General features: G+C 38.1%; 1 protein-coding gene across 4 annotated transcripts in view; it reads left to right on the top strand.

Annotated features, from left to right (window-relative positions):
- atp11a (ATPase phospholipid transporting 11A) overlaps window positions 1-13,863 on the top strand; it is a 56,443-nt gene that overhangs the window by 9,208 nt on the left and 33,372 nt on the right. The window lies entirely within an intron of this gene.

A 13,863-nucleotide genomic window follows, 5' to 3' on the forward strand; every position in this document is an offset into this window, starting at 1 on the left:
GAGTTGGACATTATTTTCACAAAATAATCTAGGTTGTATTTTGTAAATTTCTACTGAAGATGATTATGATGATGATGTTATGTTTATTTTCAAATCGTTTTTCTTTCTTTCTTTCTTTCTTTCTTTCTTTCCTTTTCTCTGGGGACCCTATGTCACCCCATTGAGGAGTCCTCGAATATGGACCTCTTAAAACTTCACTGTTGGGTTTGTAAGGCCATGTTACTTTTAAACATGTCTCTAGTTTATAGATACAATTAAGACATAAAAAAATGGATGCTGCTAGTCTTGTTTATTAACATTTTTCCCCAAAAAAGAATCGATAAAGAATCGAATCGTTAAGCAGAATCTGAATCGTAAAAATCTTATCAATTCCCATCCCTAGTACCAATAGATTCCTACCCCTACAAACAACATGGTACATTCAGGTTGTTTTCACAATGTAGGAACTTGCAAATACACACTGCGCCATTTGGCACATTATTAGTTTTTGTTTTTGGATTATAATGTTTTTATGATCAGGAGAAGCTAAAATCGAAATCTTGATTAGATTTCAATTAACTGCCCGCCCAACCCTACTTGTTCACTTTTTTTGGGAGGCACCAGAATCAGATGATCTTAGCCGCATCATGTACAGAATCAACACAATCTAAGTGATTAGCAGTGAAGCAAATGTGCTCTGCTCCCATTAATTTCCGAATGTACCTGTGTGTTGTAGCAAGACTCCTACTTGTGTTTTGTTTACTCGGCTGAGTAGTAATCAACTCGCTAGCCTACACATCTTGCTAACGTCAACATTATCCAGCCAACAACCACCACCTTAAGAAAAGTCTTGGACCTACCACCACTAAATTGCAAACCTATCGAGGAATCATAACTTATCAACTTGAGAATTATCCACGGTACCTGAATGGGGAATGACGTTTATATCCCTCGTCAAGCCACAATTCTTGCGTGCTTGTAACGGTCTATTTCTATCTCCTGCTGCCCGACACACTGGCAGAGTTTCTGCTTATATGTCTCTTTACAAATGAACTCCTTACCAAAAACCAAAGTTAATTACAAAAGAGAAGGCAGTGCAGCGCTCAAGCATCTTTTTTTCTGTGTTTCTTACTGATCACAGTAGCACTACTGGCCTGAGTGAAACGACTGAGTGAAAATGCCTTTGATTCTGAAACGAGATCGAGATTGTTAAAAAGTGGTTTCATAACCGGTCTCGAGACCAAGACCAATCTGAGAACTACAAAATGAGTCTGCTTTGATTCATTAAAACGTTTAATTGCATTCTGTTAAATACATATTTATCCTGTTCAGCCCAAACCTAAGTTGTGCTTTGGCCTCCCGTGTGACTGAGATCGACACCCCTGTTTTAAGTGGGAAGGCACCTGCAGTTAATGTCAACCATCACAATATTGTAAGGCGCTTGGACTTGATGGTATGGTGCAGAACTGGAGCAGTGTTAAGGGCTTGTGTCAGCAATGCTGCAGTTGCATTCAAAGACGTTGCAGCCCATAGAACAAGGAGACAGAGGATAGATAGCCCAGGGTTAATGACACGTGGACTCCTCTGTTAAAAGAGAGAGCTATGTTTGAACTTGGCGTGTGATAATACCGTTGCTCTCTGCAACCTTAATGTTCTCCATGACATTGGAAGTGATAGCGGCGCAACTCACTGGAACAAAGCATTCCCAGTTCCGATCCCAGACAGTAAATAAAAGTCCAGTGCTAATATACAGTCCATCCTACCAAACGCTGACTGTGCACCCGACCGCTACCCTGACTCTTAGATGTGTTTGCTTAAAAGCTTTCACACTCAGTATCATACTGACCCTGGATAGAGCTAGTAGCTGCGTGAGAATGTATGTAGTTAGTTGTGTGCACAAATCATCATTGATTGTTGTGTAATATAATTGAGCCATGCTGGCAGCCATCATGAAGACATTGTCTGTGACCCTTGCTGACCTCTGACATAACAGCAACTGCATCCCTTTTTTTTTGGGGGGGGGGGGGGGGGGGCACCACTTTTTACAATTTGGTCTAGGGCGGAACGATTTATCTTTTTTTGTTGTTGCTCAAAATCACGATTCCAAACGCGATCAAGTGATGGGCCAAAGCTTCAGTTTTTTTTGCAGCGCTCCTAATTGACCCAGAATCTTTTGCATCAACTATCCCATACATAAGCGGCATCTTGCTCCTCTCCCGCAAAGCTCACCAATCAGAAGGGACATGCTACCCGTGACAGGTCACGCAAACCAATCAGCTCGGAGCTGCTGCTCGCAAACTGAGGACGAGCAGCACCAACAAGAGCACAAGAAGCCGATGCTAATTACTAAGCTAATGTTGTGTCTGTCATCAAACACCAGAAAAAGTGCTTTGGTGTACATTACACTTTTCACAGAAGTTGAGCTGCACAATTTGAATTAAAAGAGAGAGAAGACTCTTATTTAGTGTAAACTACAACTTAAAACAATTTTGATGAGAAAATATCTTCACATATAGTATTGCACATACTACGAGGTTTTATAGTATTATACGTTTTTTTTTCTTCTTTACATTTGGAAGCTGGTTCCTTTCAGCAAAAAAATACCGGTATGTCTTTTTCATCTATCTGTGCCATTTCTGTTACGACACTCAGTATATGACTGTTTGTTAGTGTGTGCATTGTGGCGTATATTACTGTATGGTGACTAAATTTAAATATACTACTACTACTACAACTACTACATTCATAGTTACACGTATGACAGCAAGCAGTAGTTATTTATTTATTTAAAAGTATTGCCTCGCTCACACTGCCTCTTTAGTGTCCTAAAGTACTAGAATTAAATGTTTTGATGGTATGATAATACTAAGTTTCTGTCATACATGCACATTATACATAGCAAACATTGCTTTGATTAGGAAAAAAAAATGTGAATCGAAATTGCAATAGCTGTCGGAGAAATCAGAATTATTTTTCTGAATTTGTTCAGCCCTGATCTAGAAGTTTTGCACTTAACAGCAGTTAAAAGTCGCCTACACAAGAAAATGGGCCATACAGATATCCAATGATGCCAGAGGACAGTTATCAATAATGTAACAAAGTGCAGCGTTACTCAGCGTAAATCCAAAAAGATGTTTAACAGCACTACGTCAAGCATTTAAGCATGAATAAATAATCCCTGCATTAATGTTTGATTGTAATTTCTACAAAGAAAGCACCCACTGCTGAATTAGCAAATCAGTGTTACAATACTTATTTCCACATTCCATGAGCTTGACCTCTACTTAAAAGCAATACCTGCTTTTAATGCAACAATTTTTTTCTCTCTCCCATTTGCTTAGTAGATCACTAAGCAAATGGGAGAGAAAAAAAATAGCTGGCTGCTATTGTTTGCTGAGAAGTAATTTTGTACTGCAGACTTCTGAGACGGCATTTTCAGCTACTATTGTAAACAGTCACTGCAAATCTAATTGTGGCTGTGCACACTTCTCGTGCGTTTATTTTAACCTTATTGGCTGGATGTGCTGGAACACTCTTACGAGGAACTCATGAGTTGTAAAATCCCATGTCCACTCTGGTGCTCAGCCCATGTCATGCGTCGAGCCTCATGACGGCCACATGATGTCACACTGTTCTTGCTCCCCTTTGATTCTCAGTTGTTTACACTCTGATGAAGTGATTCATCTTGTCCAAAGTTTCAGCCGTAGAGTGGGAAAAAAATATTCAACAAAATATTGAATTGACAGCCAGATAAGGTGTATTAAGGAGATTTTTAAGAACAACCTGAGCACACAGTAATGTTCTCTTTTGTGTATTTGTCTCCAATGGTGACATCAAAGGGCGATAGGATTCACGGGGATGGTGTGGTGTCGCATCATGAACAGAACAAAATTGCAAATTTAACACAGCTCATCTGATGTCCAGCACTGACGATTCAAGCTAGTTGTATTATAATATAATGTAAAGAGTATTCTTCAGCCATCATCATCATGTACGGTGATTCACTGAATATGACTAATTTTACAATGCGGTCTGTGCTCTCAGGTTTTTATTTGGCGTCAACTCATTGAATTTCAGGAGTAACAAAGAGCCCAATTTTGTATTTATTTATTTATTTTGGTAATTTGACGTCAAGTGGTCTGGACCAGTCAAGTCACTGCATGATAGTTAAATAACTGTAGCATGGCATTTTCCCTTTTAATGCAAAACAATACAAGTATGCTAGGAAAATCTTTATATTTATTGAAATATATTTTTATAAAACATTAGACGTATTTTGACAGACTGCCGGAGAAATAAATAAAACAAATTATTATTATTAAATACAATATTCAAGGTGTTCAAGATTAACCCATTAAGGCCGGGAGCGCGTTTCTACCCTACCTTTAAAGCCGGGAGAGCGGATACGTCATTTTTTTTTGTTTTGACCAATTCTTGGTCTCTTAGCCAATCAAATGCATCAGAATATACACAAGAGTGTGACGTGGGCCTCGTAGCATGTCTTGGAATTTTATTCAAGTATTCGTTGCTGACACAGATTCGCGGGAGTTATGAAATAAATCACAATGGCGCGGGAGGACTTCGAATCAGTGTAACCAGTCACCAGTGACATATTGTTAAGAAATATCTTTGAAGATATTGAAAATTTCGACGGCTTTGTAATGGAATGGGTGACAAATAATTACCTCTCAATCCCCCAAGGTTATTACAAATGCGCTCCAGTGTTTAAGGTAAATATACCCGCAGATGTGACACAGTTTGGTTATTATTATTATTTTTAATATATATATATATATTGAAGGTTTATAATACTAAACTTAGGTGAACGCCACAGGTGTAAGCGCTGAAATGTTTGTTATGTTTATATCTTCTTCAGGATTATTTAGTAGGCATTAACAATATTGTTGGATTTCCAGGAAAACTTCAGGTTTTCGTGGGTGATTCTAAAGTCACCCATAGGTTAGAGGAATCTTTTGCCAGGCGTTTTAGGCCCTAATGGGTTAATCGATCATCAAATTAATCGACAAGAAGTTTGATAATTGATTCATCGTTTAGAGCTATTGTTTATCTTAAAATAGTACAAATTTGTTTTCTGATATCTGTAGTTCTTCATAAAAGCAGACAGATTATCTCTGTATTTAACTCATTGAATCCCAGCCATTTTTATTGGGGCAACCCCTTCAATACCAGCCGACTGACTGATCTTGCAAGGCCCACAGAATAATGTGTTCTATTGCTATATAAACATGTAACATACCAAAAGAAAGAGTACACTCTCTTCTTTCATTTTTCCATTCTTCCATTCTGCAGTTATTAGTGTTATAATATAGCTAAGTTTTGTCAACATTTAAATTCCTGAGATTTTTTTTTTTTAGAAAAATAGTTTTTTGTAAAACAAACATTTCAAGCACAACTTTGACTTTAACACTACTATTTCTTTCTTTTGTGACAGCTCAAACATTTAAATAACGTTTTCCTGCTATAAAACAACAAAAACGACATTCCCAAAAGTGCCTCTGATAACAAAATAACAGTTTATTGCACATAAAAAATGTTTTTGGCTGGTCTGACCCCGTGAACCCCGCAGATCATTGCTCGACGGCTGCCCGTTGTTTGCTTGACGAACGAAGCGTCATTCCTTGACGTGCAGCAACTCGATCGCTGCCGTCATGCTTTGATGAGCCGATAAGGATGCTTTTTTTTAAGCCAAAAAGCAATCCTCCACGGTTAACTGTTTTGTTCTGCCCATCGCTTATTTTATACCCCCTCTCAGCTGCCTATGGGCTACTACACCACGCTAGTGACACACGATACTCCCAGTCCCAACCTACACTTTTTCTGCAAAAAGATCCTTGCGTGATAGCGGCTGATCTTAGACTTGCTGCCACCTGCTGGCCGTTTTTTTTAAACATATGTATGTGGTGACTATAACTTTTATGACGTATTGATATGTCTTATGTATGGAAAGAGTTGATCAATATAACACATTTGCAAACAACTGCTTTTACTTTGGAGAGAGAACAATAATCAACATTTTCCCAAATTTTCTCACATGTTATGGACATAACTGGGTCATAATCAATTTATGGGCAAAATAGTAGTCAGTTTAATGTATTCCACAAACTATTGTTATTTGAAGTCATAGAATGAATAACCTTAGATTGACATGTAGTTGAACCTAAAGCCCAGATGTGTAGTCAATCACACCCAAGAAGTTGCTCTCCCGTTCAAAAACCTTGATGTTGATGAGTATATCATTCCCTCGTTTGTTATTGCTTAATTGTTATTTACTTGGTTTTGTTTCTTCCTTACTGTAAAGTAATCGGGGAAAAATGATTTTGCAATACATTATGCAAAATCATTTTTATCCAACTCTTTGATCGATAGACTGAGCGATAGAATAATCTATTCCTACAAAAATTTGATAGGAACAGCCCTATTAAATATACAGCTAACCATTATACTGACTTAAGTTGTAATTAGCGAGAACCGTGCAGCATGCTTCTTCTCGCCTTGCCGGTGTGCAGATGCCCACCAAGCCTGCCATCTCATCTGCGGCCTGGCTTTGTTACACTTTATGTGGCGGAGGTTCTCACGTGGTACGTGCTCGCAGATGAACTGACCTGAACTGAGAAAGGAATGAATGATCAGTACATTCGCTAAAAAGAGTTTGTTCTTGAATGTCACAACACTCAAGCCCCCTTCCTCACTCTGCTTTAAAAACAAAACAAAAACAAAACACTCTCTCTGTGCAGCCCAGAAGCTGCTTTTGCGTGTGGGTGGTGCACAGACTATGCACAAGGGAATCACTCATACCCACTAGCTCAGTGGTTCTCAAATAGAGGTACACGTATGTGAAGACACATCACGGGGGTATGTGGGATTTTAAAATATATTTAAAAAGTAGCATCCATGCAAGAAACCAGCTTGATTTTTTTTTCTTCTGTTTCTGCTATTTAAAGTTAACTGAATTATTTGTTTTGAAAACCAACCTGTCCCATGATCCTAAAGGAGGGCACGATATGTTGATAATTATTGCACAAATATTTATTTACAAATAATTACTTATTTGCTTTTTTTTTTTACCGATACATAGTGGGACTGTATATTGGTCAAAGTTAAAACCAGACACTGATGGCACAGCACGGTTTTGTTTTGTTCATCCAAAATGCTTTGCGCTGGTTGGGGGTACATGGCTGAAAAAATATTTCGCAGGAGGTACATCACTAAAAAAACGTTGAGAACCACTGCACTAGTTGACGTATTACCATTTACCATTTAATGTTGCTTGCATTATGCGACACATGCCCCCCCCCCCCCCTTATTTTTTTAAAGTGTAGAATGCATGCAGACTTGTATCGTTTGTATGTATTGTTTATTACTATCGCAGAATCTAAATTTTCTTTGTAATTATTGCTGGATGTGCTGGATGTGCTGAAGAAATAAAAATTTGCAGCCAATGTAGAGTAACTGACGATGACAGCCAACAGTATTTTTCATACTTTATATAATAAGCATTGAAGGGGTATTGTACTATTATTATAATTGTTTTACTAATACAGTATGAAATGATTTAATTTAAGATATAAGATTAACATAAAATGTGTGTACATAAGTAAGTATACTTTTTTATATGGCAGAAGCATAGAAAAAATAGATTTGGATTTGAAAGACGACCTTACTCACCTAAAAGTTCTTGAAGGGGGTTTGGGAATTGTTGACATAGTCTAATACAGAGGTCTTTCTAGCTCTTTCGAGGATTTTGAACTAGGACACTTTTGTCATCCTTAAGTGGTATGGATGAAAAAAAAAAAAACTGAAACGCAGTGAAACATAAAAATAGCGGTTCTGTCATCAGAAGGTGCAATCGTGCTCATCGAGTGACCACTTTCAAGAGCCAATCAGTGGCGGATACACACATGCCTAATAAGTGCGAGCTCTAAGGTTCCTTTCCAGCGGTGCACACACTTTCAACTCCGCCCTGTGCGGCACCCCTTGGCGGCCAGGCAGCCTTTTTGCCCCGGGGCCAATGGCCGGCTGCTGAGATGGGTGAATTTTGGGTTTGTTTTGTTTCCCCTGCCGCCCACGTCTTGACAGTGCATGCGTGGCCGACCAAGATGCATCGTGGGTGGCCAGAGCGCCATGATGTACCACTACCAGAGACTGCGAATTTCACACTGGTTTGCTTTAAAGGGGAAATCAAGTCAAAAATCTTCTTTACAATAATATGTTCTAAGCGCCCCCAATAGTCTAAACACAGTATTCTGATTAATATTGTGTTTGCGCAATATGAAAATTATCACGTAACAACCATCATGGCTTACCTGTTTTCTGGGTTTGGTCATGTGACGTTCGCAAGCTGAGCCCATTTTTTCATGGTCAATGCATTGACAAAATGCAGTTTTGGCCTCTTCTTTTTTCTTGCTTGTATTTGTTTTGTGTGGTGGTGATTACTGGCAATACAATGTAATGGAGACCATTACACAAAAGTCTCCCCACAGGACAAACATTAGGGATTAGTGAGAAGCGCTTCCACTAATGTGCAGGGCACTGTAAAGTGGTGAAACATACACATTGGTGGGAGATAAAAAGTGAAAAGCATTTTGGTTGTTTTTCCCAGGCTCCTGTGAGACACATACACGGTATTGGGTTACAGCAGGAAGTGGAAGTTGTGACACAAAGTGAAGTATAACTAAGTGTACCAAAAACTAATGGCACCACTACCCTTGACTCAATAGCAATACACACCATGCTAATTAAATGCTGACAATTACATCAATGCATGCTTTCACTTTAGGTTTGTTCCAGTTATATCAGAATGGTTACATATTATAAAACAAATGATTAATTGCTTAACTGACACCAGAATGAGATTTCAGTTGTTCAGCTGTGGTCCTGAAAAGCTTCCAAGCCAGACATGATTTCCCACGTGACTTGAACTAAGAAATTTAAGTTGTGGGGATGGATCATGTGACTCTCAGCAGTTCGTCTCCTCTCACCAAGCACAATGAACCAAGTGAGCACTGTTTGCTTGATTCTCCTGACCTGCAAAGAATGACCCAGCTCATGCTCAGAAAATTCCTGCCAGTGGTTTTATTCACTTCAGAGACAAATCTATCAATGCTGTTTGCAGCAGTTATTCTACGGAGACACGGCTCCCTCACTTGTTCATGGGGGAAACATGAGGAGATTAGTAGAAATATGATCAAGGCATTCTGGTGCGAAATGTGCAGCCCAGTCTCAACAAGCTTGTCTTTTTTTTAATAGTTTTTTTTTTTAATAGAAGGGCACCAACAATGTTGTCCTCATCTTTAAGTGAGCTCCTGAAAACTTGAGCACTGCAAAAGCAGGATTTCATCTTAATTTTCTGATGAGAAGCTAGATTGTGTGTCTCTAGAACTGACAGAAGCACTCCGCTTATCCTATTTCTCACCACATTTCAATTGTTTATTGAAGGGATGTTAATCTCAAAGTTGATTAAAAACTTGGTCATTTTGCTCTTTTGTTGAATTGACAGCTTTTGAAGCCTGAAGTGAAAATACAAGTGCTCAGTGCTTTCTTGAAAACAAGAAAGCAGAAAACGTTTATTTGGAAATACAGAGGATGTGCGTGGACATAGCATTATATAGTGTTTGTGCTGATAATGCTTCTCCAGCAAAATGTACATTTATGGCAGAGTTAATGTGTCCAGTGGAGAAGCATCACTTATTTATATCAACTGTAAAGTCACATATATGCTGACTAAGGGTATGTATACTATTCACAAAAAGTGTTTAGTCCTATAGCAGAAGTACTTAGTGTGACGTAGCCAACTATTGGCGTGGCATGCATATTACATATTACATATTTTCACTTGTGAACACTGTAATAATATTTTTTTACATCTGTATGTGAAACTTTCTGAAATCACAAAAAGCGTTGCGATTTTTTTCTTGGTTGTATAAACTTGCCCTACCCCAAGAGCTGAGAGCTGCTTTCTGCTGTCAGTGGCCTGCTTATGTTAAAGCAGCAAAACACAATGCAGCACACTTAACAATCAACTCTTCTTGCTCCTTGTTGTCTTTTTTTGTCAGATAGATGTATTTATAATTAGTAAGGCATCAGGCCCGTCTACTGGCCTAAACACAATCAGAAGCACAAACATACATTTCAGGACTCTGGACTGCAACCAATTTGAGTGCACAGACATCGTAATTTCACAAACGTGCAACTAAATTTGGAAAAGACTATTGTAAAACTATTATCCCACACCTACTCACATTTTAAGACAAGTTAGTGGTTGAAGTCACAGCCTAATCTCAGACTGAGATTTTACAAAGACTGTACATTTTGCGGGGTCTCTATTTACAAGACTACAACTAGATTCTTTCATTTTTTTCCCACAATGCAAAATTTTCCCATCTTTATCTTCATGATGTCAGTCCATTTGCAAGAGTTTAGAGACAGGCTAGGCTGTCCTGACCACAGCCACTCTTTCTGGACAGTCCATGTTCTTTGGAGCAGTCGTGTTTTCGCTGGTGTTTCCCCATCATCCCTTCTGCTCTCATGATTGTTTGCAAAATTTCCCGTTTCTAGCATTGTTAGAGCTCTCCTATTGCTTGTTGGTTGTGTCATGTAGACTGAAAGACTAATGTCAAACACATTTGATATTAATATGGAAAGACTGATCTAATACACCTTACACTAAACGATCAAGATGATCAAAACATGATGTGACTTCAGTAAAACCCTTGACTTCAGTTTTTAGTTTGAAATTGTGAAAATTGTTAAGTGTAAGCCCAGCACAAGTGTGTGTGTGTGCGTGTGCGTGCGTGTGTGTGTGAGTTTGAATGATTTATAATAAAAAAAACTATTTCCAACTGCATCCTGGCTGAGGCCACAGTATGATGTTAGATTTGTGCTACAATTACAAGCGCGTATGAGGACATTTTAAACACAAAAGCGTATTTTGAGTGCACAAGAACCGTTTTTTGCGAGCCTCACCCATGGAGTGCTTGCCTGCTGAACCCAGAAGAAACATGCACGCACATGTGAGTGTGTTGCATACGTTTGCTGAATAAAAGTTGGCTTGCAATAACATGGCTAAACACCACTAGATAGATACTTGGTGTAAAAGTTATAAAGTTGCCCGTCCGGTGTTATCCGGCTTCAACCCTCATTCTTAACATCACAATAAAGCCCAAATCATCTCGGTAATATATATATATATATATTTTTTATATATATTTATATATATATATATATATATATTTTTTTTTATATATATTTATTTATTTATTTATTTATTTATTTATTTATTTATATATATATATATATATATATTTATATATATATATATATATAAATCTTTGATTTGCAAAACATTTCAAATGAAAAGGGTAAATGTTGATTCTGAACTGCTTAAGATGATGTACATGACACAATGGTGTACTGTTAAATTGTTTTTGTGTAGATTTATGTAAATGTGACAATGGATTATGTTGAGACACCAGTAATACAATTAATTAATACAATTAACACCTCAGCAAAGACCTTGTTGAGGAGTTGCCTGTGCAATCTAATGGGCCTGTCAATTACCTCCCCGGTCCCAAGCACCAATGAGTCACTTGGCAACAGACTTCTCTGCGTCTTTATGGGTGACCTGACTGGTCATGGCATTTTTCTTTAAGCCACCTGCAAAAAGCAAATGCAACGGCCACTTCATGTGACAATGCAATTCAGTCTCAATCAGCACTGCAAAGACAACTACAAGCAGGTCTAAAAAAAAACAACAAAAAAAAAACGTCCCCCCATTTCTAATTCGTTAATGTGGTAACAAGCTCAGTTGCCACCATTTTACAATAAAAACCCACTATTCTCCTCTCTAGAAAGTACATGAGTGAGATTTTAGACAAACTTTCCGCATAGATGTTGGTCTATGAAACAAAGTGACGTCAGAAGCACAGTAGCTACTTTTTGCCTTTTATTTATTGTTTAAGAAAATCGTATTTAATCGTCGCCCATGCTGTTTTGAATATTTTTGGAGTTGTTTTGTTTTGGAGAGCTGCGTTCAGACAGTCGGAGTCCTCCTCAAATCCGATTTTTAGGGCTGACTGTCCAGATTTAGTTTTAGATTTTGTTTTTAGCAAGTGTCCAAATCCAGTCTGGCCCTGTTCAGACTGAGCCACATTATTGACCCATCTAACAGGTTGCTGTAGCAACAGCGTCAAATGGAGGCGGCACCCAGCGCGTGTATTGTTTGACGTCATGTGACGCTGTTTACCGCTCCGTACCTCCCGTTCCTCGCAAACGTGTTAAGCAGTTTTATTTTATTTTTCTTTCTTTCTTTCTTTTTTTATTTATTTAACGACCATATGTCTATGGCTACGGCCAGGCACTAATTCGCTATTTCCAGTTGCGTATGTGAAGAACTGATGAGGTAGCGAAACCGGCTTCAGCGCAAGTAATTTAAACTGTCACTGTGTTTCCAGTTAAGTAGCCGGGCAGCAAACCGATTGGATATTGACAGCGCAGACGCATTGGGTTTTTGCACGCGTAGAGTGGCGTCATGGACTGTCAGATTTCTTGTGTTTTGTGACTGTTCAAAGACTGTAAAAGAGCCATCCACGTTAAATCTGGATCGGCTAAAAATTGGATTTGGCCTGACAGTCTGAACAAGGCCTTATTGCCTTATTGCCTTATTTTATCTACCTACTGCCCAAGTGGGGCCCAACAATGAATCCCACTCAAGCCCATGCCCAGCCAGCCCAAATTATGGCCATATGGACCCCAACTGTATTTCTAGCTTCAGTGCTGAAGAGAAATTTGTTGATTTTATTTATTTTTATTTTTTGTTTGTTTTGGCAATTAAAGAAGAGTAATCTATCGACTACCCTGACATTACAGAGGTCCTTTGAAGATTCTCGTTCCAAGCAATTTCCTCTAGTGACTGGACTTGTGGATCATGTTAAAGTTCCTAATTTTGGGAGCTAGCTAGCTTTCATTGAGCTAGCTTCTTAGTGTTTCTCTTTTTAAGTTTTAGTGGTGCAACAGAAAGAAGACCTCATCAATTTGAGTTTGACGAGCATTGGAAATGTCTTCTGAACTGATGCAAGGTATACAGTTGATGATGTGGCATTGTCCTCGTTAAATGTAGTCACAGTGTCATCTGATAGAAGGAATGTATGTACAAGATAAGTTTTGTCTGCTGTATATATGGTCAGACATTATGAATTCAAAGTTGATTGACAAATGGTCAAATTAGTATATAATAAGTAAATGAGAAAAAGTTAGTGGTCATAGTGTGATAGTTTTTTGATTTTTTTTTTATAGAATAACTGAAAATATTGTGGTATATCGTTAACGCGATATAAAATAGCCTATTTTGTGATTAGAATATTTTTTCCCATATTTCCCAGCAATAATAAGTATTGTAAGTGTTTAACACCAGGCCATATGTCAGAACAATGTCGAGTGCGTAATTGGAACATCACACCCTAGTCTACCTGGGTGAATATAATTACATCTAATAAAGAAATAAATAAAAAAGGTAGAATGTTATTGTCTGCATTCACATGGCAATTTAAGCGACCCACTCTAATTATTTTATCCACTCTAGTTACTAAAAATGAGGGTTAGATTTTGTATACGGCAATAAAGTTGAGTTAAAAAGATATATTTTTTCAAACAATGTGAGAGAGTTAATATGATAAGAGGGAGTGGATTAATTTTGGCTCAAATTTTCATCTGGACTTAGATATCAGGGAGACAAAATAGATCATATATGTTTTAATCAGAAATTAGTTCGTTCACGATGACTGCTTTGTTTGAGAGTGATCTGATGAGTGTGTGTGTGCACGCGCACTTGCTCTATTACCCAACAATACACACAGTACAAAGCAACAC

The sequence above is a fragment of the Leptonotus elevatus genome, chromosome 2, assembly GCF_054856555.1.
Source record: "Leptonotus elevatus isolate MCC_2025b chromosome 2, RoL_Lele_1.0, whole genome shotgun sequence".
NCBI classification, from domain to species: Eukaryota; Metazoa; Chordata; class Actinopteri; order Syngnathiformes; family Syngnathidae; genus Leptonotus; species Leptonotus elevatus.